Source organism: Dermochelys coriacea, chromosome 1 (genome assembly GCF_009764565.3).
Source record: "Dermochelys coriacea isolate rDerCor1 chromosome 1, rDerCor1.pri.v4, whole genome shotgun sequence".
Lineage (NCBI taxonomy): Eukaryota > Metazoa > Chordata > Testudines > Dermochelyidae > Dermochelys > Dermochelys coriacea.
The window spans coordinates 283131703-283152175 of NC_050068.2; the positions used below are offsets into that span (position 1 = coordinate 283131703).

At 44.5% G+C, this 20473-nt stretch overlaps 1 long non-coding RNA gene across 1 annotated transcript; it reads left to right on the plus strand.

The window, feature by feature from the left end:
• Nucleotides 1-268: 268 nt before the first annotated feature.
• LOC119849803 lies at nucleotides 269-20201 on the plus strand. Its single transcript, XR_005290595.2, has 3 exons — nucleotides 269-402; nucleotides 12457-12633; nucleotides 20071-20201. It is a non-coding gene; the product is annotated as an uncharacterized LOC119849803 (long non-coding RNA).
• The last annotated feature ends 272 nt before the right edge of the window (nucleotides 20202-20473 follow it).

Sequence of the window (20473 nt, forward strand, 5' to 3'; positions counted from 1 at the left end):
CAGTTGTTTTTTTAAAACCTAGGAAATTACATATGCCAAAAGCTATATTAAAAGAATAATAAGATGCAAAGTCAATCACTCAAAAATTAGGAAATCCCCAAATTAAGATTGCCTTTACAAATTTATTTTACAACCCTGCCCCACTTTGTCAAGAATCAGAGCCTGCAGCAGAGCCAGTTTGGAAGCTGGGGCTGAAGCAGAGCAGTCTCTATGCAACCTAACAAACACCGCTGGCCTGTAGTAGGCTGCTTGATTGGCTGCACTGCTTGATTGGTTGGAAAGGTCAGCAGATCATCTCTTAAGCCCAGCAGCAGTAACAGTTGCTCAAAGCATTTGTCAATGGCTGTGATGGCTCCTGTCCCTGCTTGTTCCCAGGCCTGTCTCTGCCTCACCTAACTCCAGGTAACCCAGTCCTGATCCTCAACTCTGATTCCTGATCTCAGACTTTGGTTCAGCCCCTTGGTTCTGGTATCTGTCCTGTAACTCTCCCTCTCCTGGTTACTAACTCCTGTTCTGACCACTACACATGAGCACCAATGTCCAGGTCACTGACACCCTTGTGCATGTGCTTTATGCTACAGTCTTTAATTACATAATCACATACTATTTTCCCCCCAGAATCCCAGACTCATTCAGTGCACAGGTTGGCCCTGCTCACAGCTGTGTAAATGATTATATAACTATTTACTGCATAGTATGTGCTGTGGAGATCACAGTAGGCATATTTTAACAAATAATAAATGTAATGGTACAAATTATTGGTTCTGAGTTATGCTGAGATCACCAAAGTAAATAAGAACTTGCAATGGATTTTATTGGGTTGAATAAAGGGATGAGTTGGATAAGGAAAATAATTCTGAACAAAACAGAACTCTAGTGTAGCTCATTACTGTCTATTTGGATTTCACTCTGTTGTGCTCGCAGATATCTGTGTCAATGCCCAAAGTATTTCACTCACAGCATGAAAATATATTGCTACTGCAAGGACCAGAATGAATAACTGTGAATCCTTTGTATCTGACAATATGTTATTTATGGTAAGTACAGAGATGTTTCCAAAGGACTCCAGGCAAAACAGTGTGATAGAGAGATCTGTCAGAAAATTTGCTTGTCACACCCAGCTGGCTGCAAAACAAGCCAAGTGGGGATGAAGGATGTTCTGCTTGATCCCCCAAACTTTCAAATGGCTCTTCTTCCACTCTGACAAGAATGTAAAAGAAAGCAGGCAGCATAAGAGAGGCATTTCTTTCTGTGATGAAACCATCAGCAAAATGCTGAAGCAGGTATATTAACTTGATGATCAAATACAGTTTGCCACACTAGTGAATAGGAATAGTAAACAGGAGAGTTTTGCAAGGGAGTTCTTCAGGTGAAGGAGGAGAGACTACGTGACCCTTGGGGTGTTTGTCTGTCTGTTGTGTGCTTGCTTGATTAAATATTATAGTGAGTTCTGTTGTGGGGGCAGTGTGCTGAGCCAAGAGACCTTCTAGGCTAGGCTGAGAGCTTACTAAGGAGGCTCTAGCCTGCCGGAGTTTGATCCCTAATCTCCTTTAAGATGCATCAAAAAAAAAACCCAGTCGACTTGGGCTCACGGGACTCAAGCAGAAGGCCTGTTTACCTGCTATGTAGACTTCTGGGCTTGGGCTGGAGCCCAGGTTTTAGGACCCTCTGAGGTGGGAGGGTCTCAGAGCTCGGGCCAGCCATGGGTATCTAGTTGCTGTGTAGACATAATCTTAGGATCCCTTAACAAGGGGGTGGGGCTAGCTCAGGGAGAACAGAGTTTTAAGAAGCCAGCTCCTTAAGTCACTAGAGGAGCTATCAAATGAGAATTTTGTGAGGGACTTTGGAGAGGGAGCATGAGAGGCAGATACACCACAAACATACTCTAAATTAGGTCAACAACCATCTATCCCCCTCAAAAAAACCCACAGAGAAGTTGAGCGGCAGAGTGGGGGGCTATTTAGTTTATTGCACTGAATGCAGTATGTATGATTATCTTTCTTGTGAATAGGGGGTATATGTGTACATGTGGTGTAAGCAGCTCATGGCCCTCAGAGACATAGTACAGGGGCTTGAGGCCAGAGTGGCTGAACTAGAGGAGCCAAGGGAGACAGACAGGTACATAGAGGAGACTTTCAGGGACACAGTAGAGTGGTCCCATCCCAGTCTAACAGCCTCTGTCCTATTAAGAACGATGAAAGTCTCAGGGAAGAAGAACATCAAGCTGGAGAGGAAGGAAACAATCCCACAGTTAGGACCATCTTTCCACATGATATCATGCTTTCCTCTCACACTGAGCATACTCCTTCTGCAGAGGGAATCCCAGTTACTAGGAAGAACCAGGTAGGAATAATGGGGGATTCGAAACACAGATAATTGGGTTTGTGATGACCAGGAGAACCACATGGTAAATTGTCTGCTGGTCTGAAGGTTGTAGATCTCTTGAGACATCTCGACAGACTTTTGTGCAGTGGTGGGAAGGAGCTGGTGGTCATGGTACATGTAGGTACCAGCGACAAAGGGAAAGGTAGGAGAGATGCGGGAGGCCAAATTTAGGCTACTAGTTAAGAGACTAAAGTCCAGGACCTCCATGGTAGCATTCTCTGAAACATTTCCCGTTCCATGCACAGGGCCAGAAAGACAGAATGACAGAGTCTCTGTGTGTAGATGAGACAATGGTATAGAGAAGCGTGTTTTAGATATATTAGGAATTGGGGGACTATTGGGAAAAGAAGCCTAGATGGGAAGAATGGGCTCCACCTAAACCAAAATGGAAGTAGACTACTGGCACATAAAATTAAGAAAGTTGTAGAAGATTTTTTTAAACTAAGGGCTGGGGGAAAGCCAGCAAGTGTAGAGGGACACATGGATTGGGTGGAGACATCACTTAGGTATGAGTTTAGGAAAGCAATTTGTAAAGTAGAGGCAGGAGCTAGTGAGGAACCGTCAGACATAAAAGAGTCCCATTTAAATATAACACAAAGAACGCAAGTAACTGAATACTGACAAAATGTGCATGTGCTAAAGTCTAAATACTAATATGGGTGAACTAGAGTGCCTAGAATTAAATGATATTGATATAATTGGCATCCCAAAAACTTGGTGGAATAAAGATAATCAATGGGATGTTGTAATACTGGGGTACAAAATATATTAAAATGACAGAATAAGTTGCTCTGGTGGGGGAGTGGCACTATATGTGAAAGAAAGCATAGAGTCAAATAAACTAAAAATCTTAACTGAATCAAACAATGCCATGGATTCTGTATGGATAGAAATTCTATGCTTGAACAATAAGAGCCTAGTAGTAGGACTATACTGTCAACCAGTGGTGGATTATCACACAGGTGAACGGGACCTATGCCCAGGGGCCCTGACCAATTTGGGGGCCCCCCCTAGGAGCGCCAGAACTCTGCCCCCTGCTCCTCTCCCCCCTGCCTCTCAGCCCTGCTCCTCCACCTTGCTCCTCCTCTTCTCCTGAAGGTCCCACCCCCTGGACAAGACAGCAGACAGAGCCTGTGGTATGGAGATGGTATGGTATATTTCCCTCTGCCATCCCCCAGGCCCGCCAACAGAAATTCCGGGCCCAGGGCCAGGGCTGTTCGTGGGGAGGGGGGCAGGGCCCGGGGCAGAAGTGACAAATCCCTCACTTCTGGGACTGCCCACGCCAGCCCGTGGGGCACCCCAAGCATGGGGCCCAGAGCAGTCTCGCATGCCTAGGTGCCCTGCGGCCCACCCAAGCAATTTAAAAGGGGGGGTGGGGCTAACCCAGGCCCTGCTGCATCCCCTGAGCATTCCTACATGCCCCCTTAGGGTGGTGTGGTCCACAGTTCGTGGACTACTGCCCTAGGCTGTGGTAAGAACCACCCAGGGAGCCAGGGCAGTTGTGGGGAGCCCCAGGCCTCCACCTGCCCTGGGCAGAGGGCCGGGATGCCTGAAGGCAGTCCCCAGCCTGTGTCCCTGCTCTCCAGGGTGCACCACCCAGGCCAGGTGGAAAGTCCAGGGCTCTGCACAGCAGCCCAAGCTCCCTGGGCAGTTCTTACCATGGCCTGGCTTCTGGCCAGGTCAGGGACTGGTGCCTTGGGGGAAGGGGAGGAGTAGGGGGCTCAAATGTTCTGTGTGCCTAGGGCCCCAATAAATCTTAATACGCTTCTGCTATCAACCACCTGATCAGGATGGTGAGAAGAACTGTGAAATGCTCAGGGAGATTAGAAAGTCTCCCAAAATAGAAAATGCAGTAATATAGGGGGAGTTCAACTATCCTCATATAGACTGGGTATGTGTCACCTCAGGACAGGATGCAGAGATAAAATTTCTAGACACATTAAATGTTTGCTTCTTGGAGCAGCTAGTCCCGGAACCCACAAGGGGAAAGGAAACTCTTTATTTTATCCTAAGGGGAGCACAGGATCTGGTCCAAGAGGTGAATATAGCTGAACTGCTTGGTATTAGCGACCACCATGTAATTAAATTTAAACATAGTTGTAGTAGGAAAAGTGCCAAAGAAACTCACCATAGTACCATTTAACTTCTAAAAGGGGAACTACACAAAAGTGAGGAAGCTAATTAAACGTAAAATAAAATGAACAGGCACTAGAGTGAAATGCCTGAAAGCTGCATATAAACTTTTTAAAAACACTGTAATAGAGGCTCAAATTAAACATATTTGGGGGAAAACAAACAACAAAAAACAGTAAGATGACCAAAACCATTCCACCCACACTAAAACACAGAATAGAAGAGGGGGCTGGAGGCAAAAAGAAATCCTATGAAAATTGGAAGTGAAATCTTACTGAGGTTAATAGAAAGGAACATAAATTCTGGCAAGTCAAGTGTAAGAGCATAATTAGGCAGGCCAAGAAAGAATTAAGAGCAACTAGCAAAAGACACAAAAATGAACAGCAAATTTTTTTTTTTTTAAAAAGTACATCAGAAGCAAGATGCCTGCCAAACAATCAGTAGAGCCCCTGGACAATTGCGGTGTTCAAGGAGCAATCAAGGAAGACAAGGGCTGTTGCGGAGAAACTAAATTAATTCTTTGCATCAGTCTTCACTGCAGAGGATGTGATGGAGAGTCCTACACCTGTGCCATTCTTTTTAGGTGATAAATCTGAGGAACTGTCCCAGATTGAGGTGTCAATAGAGGAGAGAAGATTTTGGAATAAACTGATAAATTATACAACAGTAAGTCACCAGGACCAGATAGTATTCACTCAAGAGTTCTGAAGGAACTCAGATATGAAATTGCAGAGCTATTAACTGTGGTTTGTAACCTACCACATAAATGAGATGACTGTAGCATAGCTAATGTAATGCCCATGGGGGGGGGGGGGGGGAGTCTCCAGAGGTAACCTCGGCAATATCAGTCCTGCAAGCCTAACTTCAGTACCAGGCAAACTGGTTGAAATTACAATAAAGAACACAGCTGAACATGATATGTTGGGGAGGAATCAACCTGGCTTTTTGTAAAGGGAAACCATGCCTCACCAATCTATTAAAATTGTTTATGGTAGGTCCACAAACACGTGGACAAGAATGATCCAGGGGACATAGTGCACTTGGACTTTCAGAAAGCCTTTGACCAAAGGACTCTAGACAAAATACGCAGCCATGGAATAAGAGAAAGAACTCTTGTGGATCAGAAACTGGTTAAAAGACAGGAAACAATGGGTAGGAATAAATGGTCTATTTTCACAGTGGAGAGAGGTAAATAGTGGGGTCTCCCAAGGATCTGTACTGGGGCTGGTGCTATTCAATATAGTCATAAATTCTCCGTTCATTCCCTCTGAAGCATCTGGCATTGGCTCTTAGAGACAGGCTAACAAGCTAGATGGGCCACTGGTCTGACCCAGTATGGCCACTCTTATGTTTTCACTCACTGGAGAAAGCAGTTGAGATTTGGGATGGACTTCCCTGCTCTTTCCTAGTGAGTTACAATTCACAGGATGCTGAGGAAAATGGCAGACAGATGGAGCTGGTGATTTATGTGTAGTCAGAAAAAGTAAGGGTGAGTCTTCAAAGGAGCCTTTTGCCAGCTCTATGCACCGCTTTTACAACCCATTCGTTATTCCTGGATTTGACACCTTCTGTGCGATACCGCACCCAGAGTGTTCTGTGATACACAGACAACAACATGCTATGAGGAAGTTGTAGCAAGAGCTGTTAGGATGAAGCCTTCTTTCATCCCTGAGAATAGGGGCTTAGCTGAGCCTTTTACATCAGGCAGGCGGCTCCTGGAGAAAATCTCCAGCTGCATACTTCATGGGATACATTTGTCACAGTTCTGGCAACTCCACCTGTATTCCCCCGCTGTGGTTCAGCACGGGCATCTGCTCCTAGGCTTCCGGTTCCCAGGCTGTTGCCTCTCTTGGGCAGAGACACTAGTCTCTCTCCCTCATGACCGGGGTATTTCCAGATGTGATGGTTTTTGCTTGTGGGGAATGTTGCCTAGTGGTCTCAGGATTAGGCCCTTCAACCTGCAGAAAGGGGGTTGGTAGGGGAGCCCAGACACTCCCGTTGCACCAGACTGGCCCAGAGAGCTGTGGGGGCAACCAAAGGGTCTGACACGAGTGCTTAATTTGTGCCAGGGCTGAACCCCGGCAACTGGAGGCTTGGCAGTTCATAGCCCTGGCACTTCTGGGCTTGCTGCTTTAGTTATGAAAATAAAAATATGGCTTGAGCTCCAGCACATCTTTCATTTCCAATTAAACACTGACACCCAGAAGCACCTTAAAACTGCCCTCCCTAGGCCGCTTCCTACCACCCTGCTATTGTCCAAAGTTTGTGTAACAGGAGAGTGTGAAGGGCGTTCGCTCACTGCTTGGCACCTCTTTGCAGCCAGGCATGGCAGGGTAGCTCTCTGCCTCGGCTCTATGTCCAGGTCAGTTTCCTTCAGGGATAGCCCACAAAACATGGGAAAATCAACACAAATAAACTGGGTTAGTAGGTAAGAGGGGGGAAAACACCTCCCTCTCTGGTTATAACAGAAGCAGGTCCTCTCTTCCCTCAGGGAGGGGCCTTCAGACAGCTGTTGATGGGAAAGATCCTGCCTTCCCTCAGTAGCTACAAGGCAAAGATCCTCTCTTCCCTAGCCTGCCCCCAAGTGTGCTGTTCTGCTCTCTTAATTCCTCCTCCAGTCTGAACATCCCTTGCAAGTGTGGCTGGGCAGGGCTGGCTGAGCCCAGAGAAGCTCCATAACCCTTTGTTGCCCAGTGGGGGTTTGTATACCCCACCACACTAGGCTTTACAGCTCCTTGCCAACACTGTGGCTTCCCCAGCAAAGTCAGGCTACCTAAGCAGGCCTGCTTCACTTTTCTTCTCAGAGATGGGAAACTGAGACAAGGGAATCCTCTACTCCCTCAAGCTGTGCTATTGGCTTAATGGGATTAGTGATGTGCATAATAGGTATGAGTAAGGGTTGTACAGCCATGGCCCAGACTCCAACCAGTAGCACAGCCTGTTACTGAAAAACAAAAAACAGTAAAGAATGAGACCCGGAACAGCAGTTAACTAGATTAAAAGCCAGCTCTGTTATCCAGACATGGCCCAGCTGCTCAGCCCTGTCTTCAGACTAGATAACAGCCAACACCACATTTATCACCTTCTACTGTTTACAGGCACGTGTAGCCAACAGGAACACAGACACACACATTCCAACCTATGTGCATACACCATAGGATAATTAAGCCTTTAATTAATTAACTAACTAACTAAAAACACTGGGCATAACACAATCTTACAGCTACTCTCTTCTTTACAGCTCACCCATGTCCCAACATTGCCTGTATTTTAAAATCATTTTTTACTAGTAGTACAGTGTCACCCAGAGGCCCAGATCAGGATCAGAGCCCTATTAGTAATAGTAGTATTTCTGTAGCACCTATGATCCCTAAAATCACAGGCCAGGACCACACTCTGCTACATGCTGTATGTGTTGGTAGTCCATTGCTGACAATGACATTGTTGCAGTTCTCATCTATGGCCACACATCTGACTCGAAAGTCCAAAACCTGATGCAGAGTTGGCTGCACTGAGGGCAGGGGAAGTCTGCATCTATGTTGTTTGATGACGCAGCTCTGTTAGCCTTTCACATGCAGGCCTGGAGATGAATTTGTTGATCCTGCTCAAAACAGTTACATGCTGATCTTGTCAGAGACCACCAGTAAGTCCTATCCTGAGCCATTTGCTCAACTTCTTTGGGATAGACACCAGTCCACTGGAGACTGCTCTTCAAATGATCTTTGAAGTGCTTACCTGGATGACCCTTCTTTCTTTTGCCCTGACTCAACTCCCCATACAAGATCTGTTTTGGAAGACAGTGGTCTTCCTTTCTGATGACATGTCTGGTTCACCTAAGTTGTGGTCTCAGTAACGTTTCCTCAGGACTGGTTTGCTCTTTCAAAGATCTAAATATTGATCACTCTATCCTGCCAGGAAATGCTCATTAATGAGCAGAGGAAGCACACATTGCTCAAACTGTTTAATGTGATGTTTATAAAGAATCCACGTTTCAGATCCATACAGGAGAGCTGTTAGAACCACTGCACTATGGATCTTAGTTTGCGAGAGACACAAATGTTATGTTGGTTAAGGACTTTTGTTTGAAGTTGGCCAAGGCCTGGCTGGCTTTACTAATTCTGGAGGAAATTTCCTTATCAGGGGAACAGTCACTTGAGATGGTACTGACCAGATACTTGAACTGATCCACATTTTTCAATGGTGTGCCTTGGATGACTATGGCTGGCACTGGGGCACTGGAACGAGGTGCTGGTTGGAACAAGACCTCTGTCTTCAAGACTGATGGTGAAGCCAAAGAGCTGGGATACTTCAGAAAAATCTATCAGGGATGATCTGAAGGTAGTCTTATCTGTGGGCCATCAAGATGCAGTCATCTGCAAAAAGTGCCTCGATGAGATGTTTCTGCAGCATCTTGGTCTTAGCATTGAGTCTTCGAAGATCAAAGATGAAGCCATCGAGTCGGTAGCGGATGTATATCCCCTGATCCAAGTCCCCTGTGGCATGGCTGAGGACAGAGGCAAAGAACAAGTTGAACAGCACTGGAGCAAGTATGCAGCCTTGCTTCACTCTGTTCTGGGCCACGGTGCTCGAAGCACCACAGGTCTAGCAGGAGTACTCTGAGAAAAACGAGCCTTACACACAGCTGTGAGTTATTGGCTTTACTGAAGGTTAGTGACCCACCCGCAACAGGACTCCAAGCATTGCAGTCATGGAGGCGGGGAACCCAGCACACCAGAGCTTTGCCTGGGACGGAGTCCGACGGAGGGGCAGACAGTCAGCATTAATAAGCATTACACAAAAACAGCTCATGAATATAAAGTTAGGTGCTTCTTAAAGGGGGGCTTTCTACTACCTGGCAAAGGGCCATGCAAAGCAGCTGTGTCCTTCAAAAACTCTATCCCACAATAACGAAGCAGCTATCTATGTCCCACAGTAACCTCTCGGCTCGAGAAAGCGGAAGTTCCCTGGCTACGCTGTAACAAAGTCTTCTGCAGTCCCTTACAACTCCATTTGAAATTTTGAATGTATCAGAAAAGTCGCCACTAGTGAGCACTTGCCCTGTCATGTGTTCATGGAACAGACAGATGATTTGAATGAACCTTCCTGGGCATCCCAGTTTATGCAGAATAGCCTATAGACCCTCTCTGACCATATCAAAAGCTTTGGTTAAATAGATGAAACCTGCATACAGGTCCATTGTTCTGCTCTAAACATTTTTCCTGGACCTTATAACAAAAGATCAAGTCCATAATACTATGACCTGGTCTGCAACCACACTGCACTTCTGACAGGTTCCCCTCAGATATGCTCGCAATGAGTCTGTTCAAAAGAACGCGAGCTAGTATTTTCCCTGCTGTACAGAGGAGAACAATGCCTCTGTAGTTTCTGCAGTCAGCTTTTCTGCCTTTGTTTTTGAACAATGATACAATAATAGCATTTTTGAAGTCTTATGGCATTTCTTCTTCCTCCCAAATGCTACTCAAGATGTCATGAAACACCTTGATGGTGTTGGGGCATGCTACTTCATACAATTCTGCTGGAATACCATCCTTTCCAGAGGCTTTGCCAGAGTTCATTTGTTTGATGGCTTTCATAAACTTCCTCAACTGATAGAGGGAGGTCAAGATCCTCTTTGATGGGATTCTTGGGTAAATGATTAAGGACATGCCAATAGACTGTGGATGATCTATTGATTAGACTATTGAAGTGTTCAGCCCTATCTGTACAATTCTCTCCTTGTCTTTGATGAGGGTTGTGCCATCTGCCAACTTCAAGGAGGGTTTGCCAGATTTAGTTGATCCATAGACTGCTTTGAGAGAGAGTCAAACAACATCTTTGCATTGTTTGTATCTGCATAATGCTGAACTTCTGCAGCTTTCTTCTCCCACCATTCATACTGCATTCTCCTCAGTTCAGACTGGGCCTTGCTCTGTAGGTACTTAAACCTACATTTCTTATATGGAAGTGAGATCATTCTGCCATTCAACAAACGCTTTATGCTGGTCACTTAGGAGTTTAGAAATGTCCTTGTCATAGAACCAATCCTGGTGTACCCTTATCTTTGGCCTCAGCACTGATTTAGCTGTGTCAATAATCACATGTTTGACCTGGTTCCATTTTTCTGTTGAGTTGCCAGTGATTGGCAGGCATGAAAAAAAGCTAGTCATCAAGTGACTGCTGAAACTGCACCTGATAGTTGGCTTGCTTGAGCTTTGCTATGTTGAAGGCTATTTTATTAAGTCTGGGGCACTTGCGCTGTGAAAGGACTATATGCAGGTTAAGCACTACTCTTACTAATCTGTGGTGTGTCCAGAATTCTGCATCAAGCATGGCTCTGGTAATTCTGACATCAGATAACATAGTCGATCAGGTGCCATTGTTTAGACAGTGAGTGCATCCATGTCGTTTTATATTTATCATTTTGCCAAAAGATGAGTACTTGTGGCACCTTAGAGACTAACAAATTTATTAGAGCATAAGCTTTCGTGAGCTACAGCTCACTTCATCGGATGCATTTGGTGGAAAAAACAGAGGAGAGATTTATATACACACACACAGAGAACATGAAACAATGGGTTTATCATACACACTGTAAGGAGAGTGATCACTTAAGATAAGCCATCACCAGCAGCAGGGGGGGGAAAAGGAGGAAAACCTTTCATGGTGACAAGCAAGGTAGGCTATTTCCAGCAGTTAACAAGAATATCTGAGGTTTCAGAGTAGCAGCCGTGTTAGTCTGTATTCGCAAAAAGAAAAGGAGTACTTGTGGCACCTTAGAGACTAACAAATTTATTTGAGCATAAGCTTTCGTGAGCTACAGCTCACTTCATCGGATGCATTATGAAGTGAGCTGTAGCTCACGAAAGCTTATGCTCTAATAAATTTGTTAGTCTCTAAGGTGCCACAAGTACTCCTTTTCTTTTTAAGAATATCTGAGGAACAGTGGGGGGTGGGGTGGGGAGGAGAAATACCATGGGGAAATAGTTTTACTTTGTGTAATGACTCATCCATTCCCAGTCTCTATTCAAGCCTAAGTTAATTGTATCCAGTTTTGCAAATTAATTCCAATTCAGCAGTCTCTCGTTGGAGTCTGTTTTTGAAGCTTTCTTTACTTCAGCAGGTGGGTATTGTAGTTGTAGGAATGCTATTTCCCCATGTTATTTCTCCCCCCCACCCCACCCTGCCCCCCGCAGTTCCTCAGATGTTCTTGTTAACTGCTGGAAATAGCCTACCTTGCTTGTCACCATGAAAGGTTTTCCTCCTTTCCCCCGCCCCCTGCTGCTGGTGATGGCTTATCTTGAGTGATCACTCTCCTTACAGTGTGTATGATAAACCCATTGTTTCATGTTCTCTGTGTGTGTATATATATCAATCTCCCCTCTGTTTTTTCCCACCAAATGCATCCAAAGAAGTGAGCTGTAGCTCACGAAAGCTTATGCTCTAATACATTTGTTAGTCTCTAAGGTGCCACAAGTACTCCTTTTCTTTTTGCAAATACGGATTAACACGGCTGCTACTCTGAAACCTGCCAAAAGATGATGTTAGTAATGAGCAGACTATTCTGCAAAATTTACCCAAGAGAAGGAGGCTGTTGCTGTTCATCTTTCCTACTCCATGTTGTCCTATAACACCTTTCCAGTAACTGCTGTTTCTACCAACTCTGGCATTAAAGTCTCCCAGCAGGATGAGCTTGTCATATGCAGGGGTTGATTGGATGATGGATTCCAGGTCAGAGTAGAACTGCTCCTTGCCTTCCTCTGTCTTGATCAGCGTAGGTACATAGGCACTGATGATAGTGACATGCCGTAAAGGATTCAGGGGAAATTGAAGTTTCATGAGCTGTTCATTTAGGCCAACAGGGAGGTCAGGAATTTGTTTCTTATTGCAAAGCCAACTCCCTGGATCTTGTCTTCATCCTCTACTTTTCCTTTCCAAAAGGAACTATAATCACCTCGTAGCTCACTGATGGAAACTTCTCTGGCCAGTCAAGTCTCACTCAGTGCTGCACTATCAATATTGTAGCGGGCAATTTCTCAGGAGACAAGAGCTGTTCTTCTCTCAGGCCTTTGTGCATCGCCTCCATCCATAAGAGTGCAGACATTCCATCCCCCTAAGGTGAGTTTTTTCTTCTATTGTTTTTTGACCACTGTAGGATGATCTGCCAGTCATGGTCATCTGGCCAGATGTTATGGGGAAGGCAATGTTTAGGGCACCTTTTCTAGCCCTTTCCCTTAAAAAGGGTGAGCAGTTCTGTCCTAAAACAGCTGCTCAGTTGCCTAGGTTGCTGCTGAATTTCTCTGCTGCCCATTGGACAGAGCTGAATGGCCATTAGTCTCAAGGCCACCTACATGCCGGATTGTGGCTATGACTGCCAGCGGTCATCTCCACCTGTTGCTTCGCCACACCCCCATTACCACAGGATTTGGATTAAGGATGAGGAGATTTGATAAAACGATGTTAATGGGATGAGAGTTGTGAGAAAACCTGTGTGGGAAATTTGAGTGAGAAAGCTGTTGCACAGGGGCAGTCCCACTCTCGGCCGCAGAAGCCAGATTCCAGCAGCACGAAGAATTGTTACGGCTGGGACTTCCTTAGCTGCAGTGGGTGACCAGAACATCTTCAGTGCCTTGCAAAAGACACATTGGCTATGCTCACTGTAGGTGCTATATAAACACAGAACAAAAAGGTTAGTGCTTTTGTACTGTAAAAACATACAGTAAGAGACAGTTATGCCTCAAAAGAACTCCCAGTCTAATTTAAGAAAATACTCAAGAAGGTGTAACAAAGAAAGGAAGTTGGGGGGGGGAAAGAACGGGAAGACTAAGAAGGAGGGAACAAGTGACTACATAGACAGACAGAGGTCCAGGCACAATTATCAGATTTAGAATAGAAGTTGATTTTTTTCTTAAATGTAAGCAAAAAAGTTAGTGATCTCAGTATCCCTGTAGGCAACTTGCTAAGCCATTTTCATCTGGCAATTTACCATATTATCTCCTGATAAAGTGGGAAGGATTTAGAGTACCACCAAGCAGGTGGTTTATGGACTACTCTGGGGAGGGTGTTCCCTTCCAGGAGTAAGAGGCAGCACTGGAGAAAGCGAAGGGATGGCTGTGGGAGAAGTGCCAGTAGACTCATAGATAGAGCCCACATCAGCTCTATCCTCAAACAATTCCGTTGGCTCCCCTTTCATTTTAGGAATCAGTTCAAAATTGACCTTGTTTCCTTAAACCTTCCGAGACTTGTTTCAGTCATCCTCACAGACCTTGTCTACCTTTGATCCCTTCCCTGCCCCTCCACTTGTCTAGCCCTGGCCCCTTTCTGTCACTACATATAATCTCGCAACTGTTAGATTGAAAGCCTTCTTTAGCTCTTGTTATCAGAAGCTTCTTTCCCCTTCCTCACTACTTCTAAATCATCATTTGTTTTCAGATTTTTCTTCTATGCCTATACTTCCCTCTGCCATTGCTTTTTATTTTAGCTTCATAACTATATCATTTAACTCTGTAAAGTATTCTGAGATACATGCAATATTTTTATTTTGCTTTGTTATACCACTGCAAATCTAAAGTAACATCACCAAATTTAACTGAGTTACACCAGTGTAACTGAGGTCTGGTTCAGGCCCACTGGTATTCAGAATGTTGAGACATATCAGAAGCATGTGTCTCATACAATCTGGGCCTGGATTCTGCCATAATTACTCATGGTGAGCATTACTTTATTCGGCAAGTAACCCCATTGAAATCTAAGTAGCAGAATCCGCCTCCAAATGGCTATTTCTCAAACTTCTCAACCTCCTGAACACAATGAGATTGAATGTTCTCTTTCTTTCATGGGTATAGTCAGTTGAAATCAGTGGAATCACTCCAGATTTACCACAGTGTGACAGAGCGGAATCAGGTCAGAAACATGCAGTGAGGGCTTCCATGAAGCATAGCAAAGGGCTCAAATTCAGAGCAGTCATTTTTGTCAAGTGTATATTTACTTCTGTGGTTACTCTGAGGATTAACATTTTGCGAGTGACTTACTACAATAAATGCGGCAAAGAGTCTTGTGGCACTTTATAGACTAACAGACAAGACTATAAGATGCCACAGGACTCTGCCGCTTTTACAGATCCAGACTAACATGGCTACCCCTCTGATACTTATTACAATAAATGTAGTTGGTTTGGCTTTATGCAGCTATTTTTGTTTTTCTAAAAATATGAAAGGACTCCTGAATGGGCAACAATATTTTTCATGTCACTGAACAGATAGGTTGCTCAAAACTAGAATCCTGAGTGTATGTTCCCCACGGGCTTTCACAGCCTCTTCCTGCCTGGCTTGCATAGACACTGACTCCATGGGTGCTCTGGGGCTGGAGAACCCACAAGGAAAAATTAATGGGTGCTCTGCATCCACTGGCAGCCAAGCTCCACACCCCCCACCAAGCGTGCTGCATCTCCCCCTATCTCCCAATATTTCCCCCAGAGCTGCCGCCAAACAGCTGTTTGGTGGCCTGCTGGGAGGGAGAGGGAGGAGCGGGAATGTGGCACGCTAAGGAGAGGAGGCGGGGCTGGGGCACAGATTTGGCAGAACAACAGTTTAAATTTTCCTTCTTGACATCCTGCTGTGACAAAGACTTTAAGCCCTGGCCTTGCTTTCTCAGTCTTGGTTTCTTAAGTGCTAGATAATTGAGTTCCTGTGTGTCTTTGACGATTCCCCTGTAGAGGTTGTTTGTTTGTTTTGGGGGGGGGGGGTGATGGAGAAACAATTTCAAAAAAATCCTAAATGATTTCAGAGATTTAATAACTTGCTTTTACTTGCATTAGGGGCATGTAACTCTCCATATATTTACAAGGCACATATTAGATAGGTCATGAATATACATGAAGGCACTAAAGGGAATTAAAAATAGATGTTATTGTTTAATTCAACTGGAAAGAGTGCCCAAGGAATCCAGGCAATTAACTCTCTCTTCCCCTGAAGTCTGAAACCAACTATACTGAATTAAAATAGATGCACTATAAATCTCCTTTGCCAAACAAAGAATGCTTCAGCAAGCAATAAACCTGGCCCTCCAAACACATCTCCTTAAATGTGACCAAGATAGAACTCCTAAAAATAGGAGTTTGAACCAGAGGGAACTAAATGTACAAAACTAGGTATTTACAGTGCAAAATGTGCAATGACTTCTTCAGAAGTCTGATAAGCCAAGACCAAACAACATTTAAAAACAATTATTAACCAGCTGAACCTATGCTGGTTGTCACTTTATAAAGTAATTGCTGGGGCAGAACAATGAAACATAGGTTAAAGTCATTAAAAATTGCCCTTGAGCAAACTAACACCCTTAATGTCAATTCTGGACAATGTTATCCCATCTAGACAAGCCAGAAATAGAAGGCACCTTAGGCTGATATCATTAATAAATGTAGTAATATTGCCCACTAAACTTTACCCCCAAAACAATCACTAAACGAAGCAGGCCAGACAGGAACAACCCATCAAGGAAAAAATTTATTTAAACAGTACCAAGTGCCTAATTATCATACTTTCAGAGATGCACTATAACATTCTATTTGTCTTCATTGCTGCTGGCATATCAGTTGACAGGAGGGATGAGGAGTTCTTTTTATCATAGATACTAAGGTCAGAAGGGACCATTCTGATCATCTAGTCTGACCTCCTGCACAGTGCAGGCCACAGAATCTCACCCATCCACTCCTATGAAAAACCTCACCCATATCTGAGCTATTGAAGTCCTTAAATCATGGTTTAAAGACTTCAAGGAGCAGAGAAGCCTCCCTCAAGTCAACCATGCCCCATGCTACAGAGGAAGGCGAAAAACCTCCAGGGCCTCTCCAATCTGCCCTGGAGGAAAATTCCTTCCCGACCCCAAATATGGCGATCAGCTAAACCCTGAGCATATGGGCAAGATTCACCAGCCACATACTGCAGAAAATTCTTTCCTGGGTAACTCAGATCCCATCCATCTAATATCCCATCTCAGGGGATTTGGCCTATTTACGCTGAATATTCCAAAACTTCACTCCTCTGATGGTTAAAAACCTTCGTCTGATTTCAAGTCTAAACTTCCTAGTGGCCAGTTTATACCCATTTGTTCTTGTGTCCACATTGGTGCTGAGCTGAAATAATTCCTCTCCCTCTCCTGTATTTATCCCTCTGATATATTTATAGAGAGCAATCATCTCCCCTCAGCCTTCTTTTAGTTAGGCTAAACAAGCCAAGCTCCTTAAGTCTCCTTTCATAAGACAAGTTTTCCATTCCTCGGATCATCCTAGTAGCCCTTCTCTGTACCTGCTCCAGTTTGAATTCATCCTTTTTAAACATGGGAGACCAGAACTGCACACAGTATTCTAGGTGAGGTCTCACCAGGGCCTTGTATAACGGTTCTAAAACCTCCTTATCCCTACTGGAAATGCCTCTCCTGATGCATCCCAAAACCGCATTAGCTTTTTTCACAGCCATATCACATTGGCAGCTCATAGTCATCCTATGATCAACCAATACTCCAAGGTCCTTCTCCTCTTCTGTTACTTCTAATTGATGCATCCCCAACTTATAACTAAAATTCTTGTTATTAATCCCTAAATGCATAACCTTACACTTCTCACTATTAAATTTCATCCTATTACTACTACTCCAGTTTACAAGGTCATCCAGATCCTCCTGTATAATATCCCGATCCTTCTCCGAATTGGCAATACCTCCCAGCTTTGTATTATCCGCAAACTTTATTAGCACACTCCCACTTTTTGTGCCAAGGTCAGTAATAAAAAGATTAAATAAGATTGGTCCCAAAACCGATCCCTGAGGAACTCCACTGGTAGCCTCCCTCCAGCCTGACAGTATGCCTTTCAGTAGGACCCGTTGCAGTCTCCCCTTTAACCAATTCCTTTTCCACCTTTTGATGTTCATATTGATCCCCATCTTCTCCAATTTAACTAATAATTCCCCATGTGGCACAGTATCAAATGCCTTACTGAAATCTAGGTAAATTAGATCCACTGCATTTCCTTTATCTAAAAAATCTGTTACTTTTTCAAAAAAGGAGATTAGGTTGGTTTGGCACGATCTACTTTTTGTAAAACCATGTTGTATTTTGTCCCATTTACCATTGACTTCAATGTCCTTAACTAATTTCTCCTTCAAAATTTTTTCCAGGACCTTGCATACTACAGATGTCAAACTAACTGGCCTGTAGTTACCCAGATCACTTTTTTTCCTTTCTTAAAAATAGGAACTATATTAGCTATTCTCCAATCATTCGGTACTACTCCTGAGTTTACAGATTCATTAAAAATTCTTGCTAATGGGCTTGCAATTTCAGGTGCCAATTCCTTTAATATTCTTGGATGAAGATTATCTGGGCCCCCCAATTTAGTCCCATTAAGCTGTTTCAGTTTCGCTTCTACCTCAGATATGGTAATATCTGCCTCCATATCCTCCTTCCCATTTGTCATGCTACCATTATCCCCAAGATCCTCTCATCTCTAAATGGTAAATAAGTGAGCCTTTTAAAATGTTTTGGTTCTAAACCTGGGGATGCCTCCGTTTCTGCTAACATCATGAGTTACCTGAGCCACTTTAGCAAGAAGGGTATTTATCTAGTCTACCAGGCATCCCAACTCCATTTGCAAAAAGAAAAAGAGTACTTGTGGCACCTTGGAGACTAACTCCATTTCAACATCCATTCATTTTTTTTCGTTTCCTAGATGATTTCACTGCGAACCCCTATGTACTACACTTCATATTTGGTGAAGCTGCCCGATTCAAATTAAGCAACATTTTCAAGCTACAGGCTTAATCCTGCAAGGTGCTAAGTAGCCTCAGTTGCTTAAAAGCAAGCATGGATCCCAGCCCAGCATACTAGCCATACAACATTTATTCCAACTGTGCATTTTATTTGGGGTAGTTAGTTTCCTCCTATATGTTTAGTGACAGAAGAAAAAAAAAAATAAATAAGTAAGAGCCATCACAATTGGCACTAACTGGCAGCTTTCATGGTAGTCTCAATAGAGGCCAAGGAATGAATGAATACCAAACAGAGTACAAAGTTCATATTATTGTGAAACTTGCCCTCAGTGCAGACATTTGATGTACTATATTAACTCTGGCAACACTTCTATATGGCCATGTGTGTACAGTTGTTAATATGGAGACCAATCTATCCTTGCCCCGCTAGAGATCCCTGTTGGTCAGGAATGAGGCACACTACTGGGGCAGTTTGGGAAAACTTGTAGGTTCACTGCTTGTGCTGTAGCTATTCCATGCTGTAACTCTGGCAACTTTCATGACATCTACATTCACACAAATACAAATTAAAAAGGAAAGAAGGGCCAGATATTTCCTGTGATACAAGTTGTGATGCTCATTGGAATGTCCTGGCGGATTTGTATATGAAGCAACAACACCCAGACAACTTCAGACTAGAGCTATAGAACATAGAAATGCAACAGAGGTATGACAAAAAAATCCCCTGTAGCCAGGCACACTAGAAACTGCATGCATCATCTATTATCTGTTCTATTCGCAGCAATTAAGCATGTGCCAAAATAAAAGAAATAGTTTTCAATCTGTCAAGGCTGTGAAACTAGATTTTAACATGTGTGACAGAGACCTAAAATAAGAGGCGAAATGAAAAACAGAGAAAGGACCTCACAATTACATGAGATGAATTTAATATGCATGGAGTTTTCTGTAAATTCAGCATCAAGAATCAGGCTTCTTAACGTCAGTAGTCTCAGTAATAAATGGTCAGATAACACTTGTAAAAATAGAGGAAACTTGCATGAGTTGTCTTTCGCTAATTTGAAATTGTTTCATACCCTTGTGACAGGCTGGAGACCACATAATCATGTGAAGGCTTGCAGAGCTGTCCCTCTCTGTCTGCATCTGAGGCAGGGGGGGACACCGCCTCACAATTTGGGTCTGCTAAAGCCTTCTCTAAAAAGAAGAGTGAGGGAATAAGTGAATTCAAGCAGGGCAGGCCATACACAGTCAGGGCTCTGGCTGGTGACCAGGGCAGGGTGCAACTGTCTATTCACCCAGCCCTTAGGCAGGGCAGGACAGCCACCAGTTAAGCCTCTAGCCTGTAATCAGGAAGAGCTGCAGTAGACTATTTCCCCAACCTTTAAGCAAGGTGGGGCAGCCAACTGTTAAGACTGTGGCCTGCAATCAGGAAGAGCTGCCATACCAGCCAAGTGCAGGGGCTCAGGTAGGGGGTTGAGCACCACACAGTCTCGGGGGCTCAGGTTTTGGGTGAGTGCCACATGCAGTCCAGGACACTCAAGCAAGGGGTTGAGCTGAGGAGCACAGGCCTCCTGGCCTACAGGCTGAGAGTACTGCCATCCCAGGAGTTGGGTGGCACCAGCAACACAGGCCTACCCAACTCCACCCTGTCCCAACCCAGGGCCCTATCAGTGGCAGAGCAGTCTGCCACTGGGTCAGCTGGGATCTGTTCACAACATGCTGACCTGGTTTCAAGCTTGCTCTCCACCAGACTACTGCCTGGCTCCCTTGGGTTGCTTTCTTCTCTCCCTCTCAGGCTTACCTGGATCCAAGAGTCATCCTCAATGTCCACTGGGTACACTGCAAAGGGTAACAGTAGTAGCTCCTCTGCATCAAGAGCACTGGGGCTCCCTGGAAGCTCATGCTGGTCCCTGGGGCAACAGTAGTTCTCCCTGGTGCTTGTCTCCAACAGCAAGGAAGAAGTGTCTATCATCTCCAGTGGCTTCTTCCCAGATGAGCAACTGGGCCAGCCTTTTATATTTCAGCTTCCTGTCCCACCCACCCTGCTTCTGGTGTGTGGGGCGTGGATCTCCTGACTCCTCCCACCTGGTGGCATGCGGAGTTCCTTGCATGTCTGCGTCTGAGGGGGTCGCTACAGATGACATGCCCTTGCAGGAGTGGGTGGAATCCTAATTTGACTCCTCAGAGCAAAATAAAGA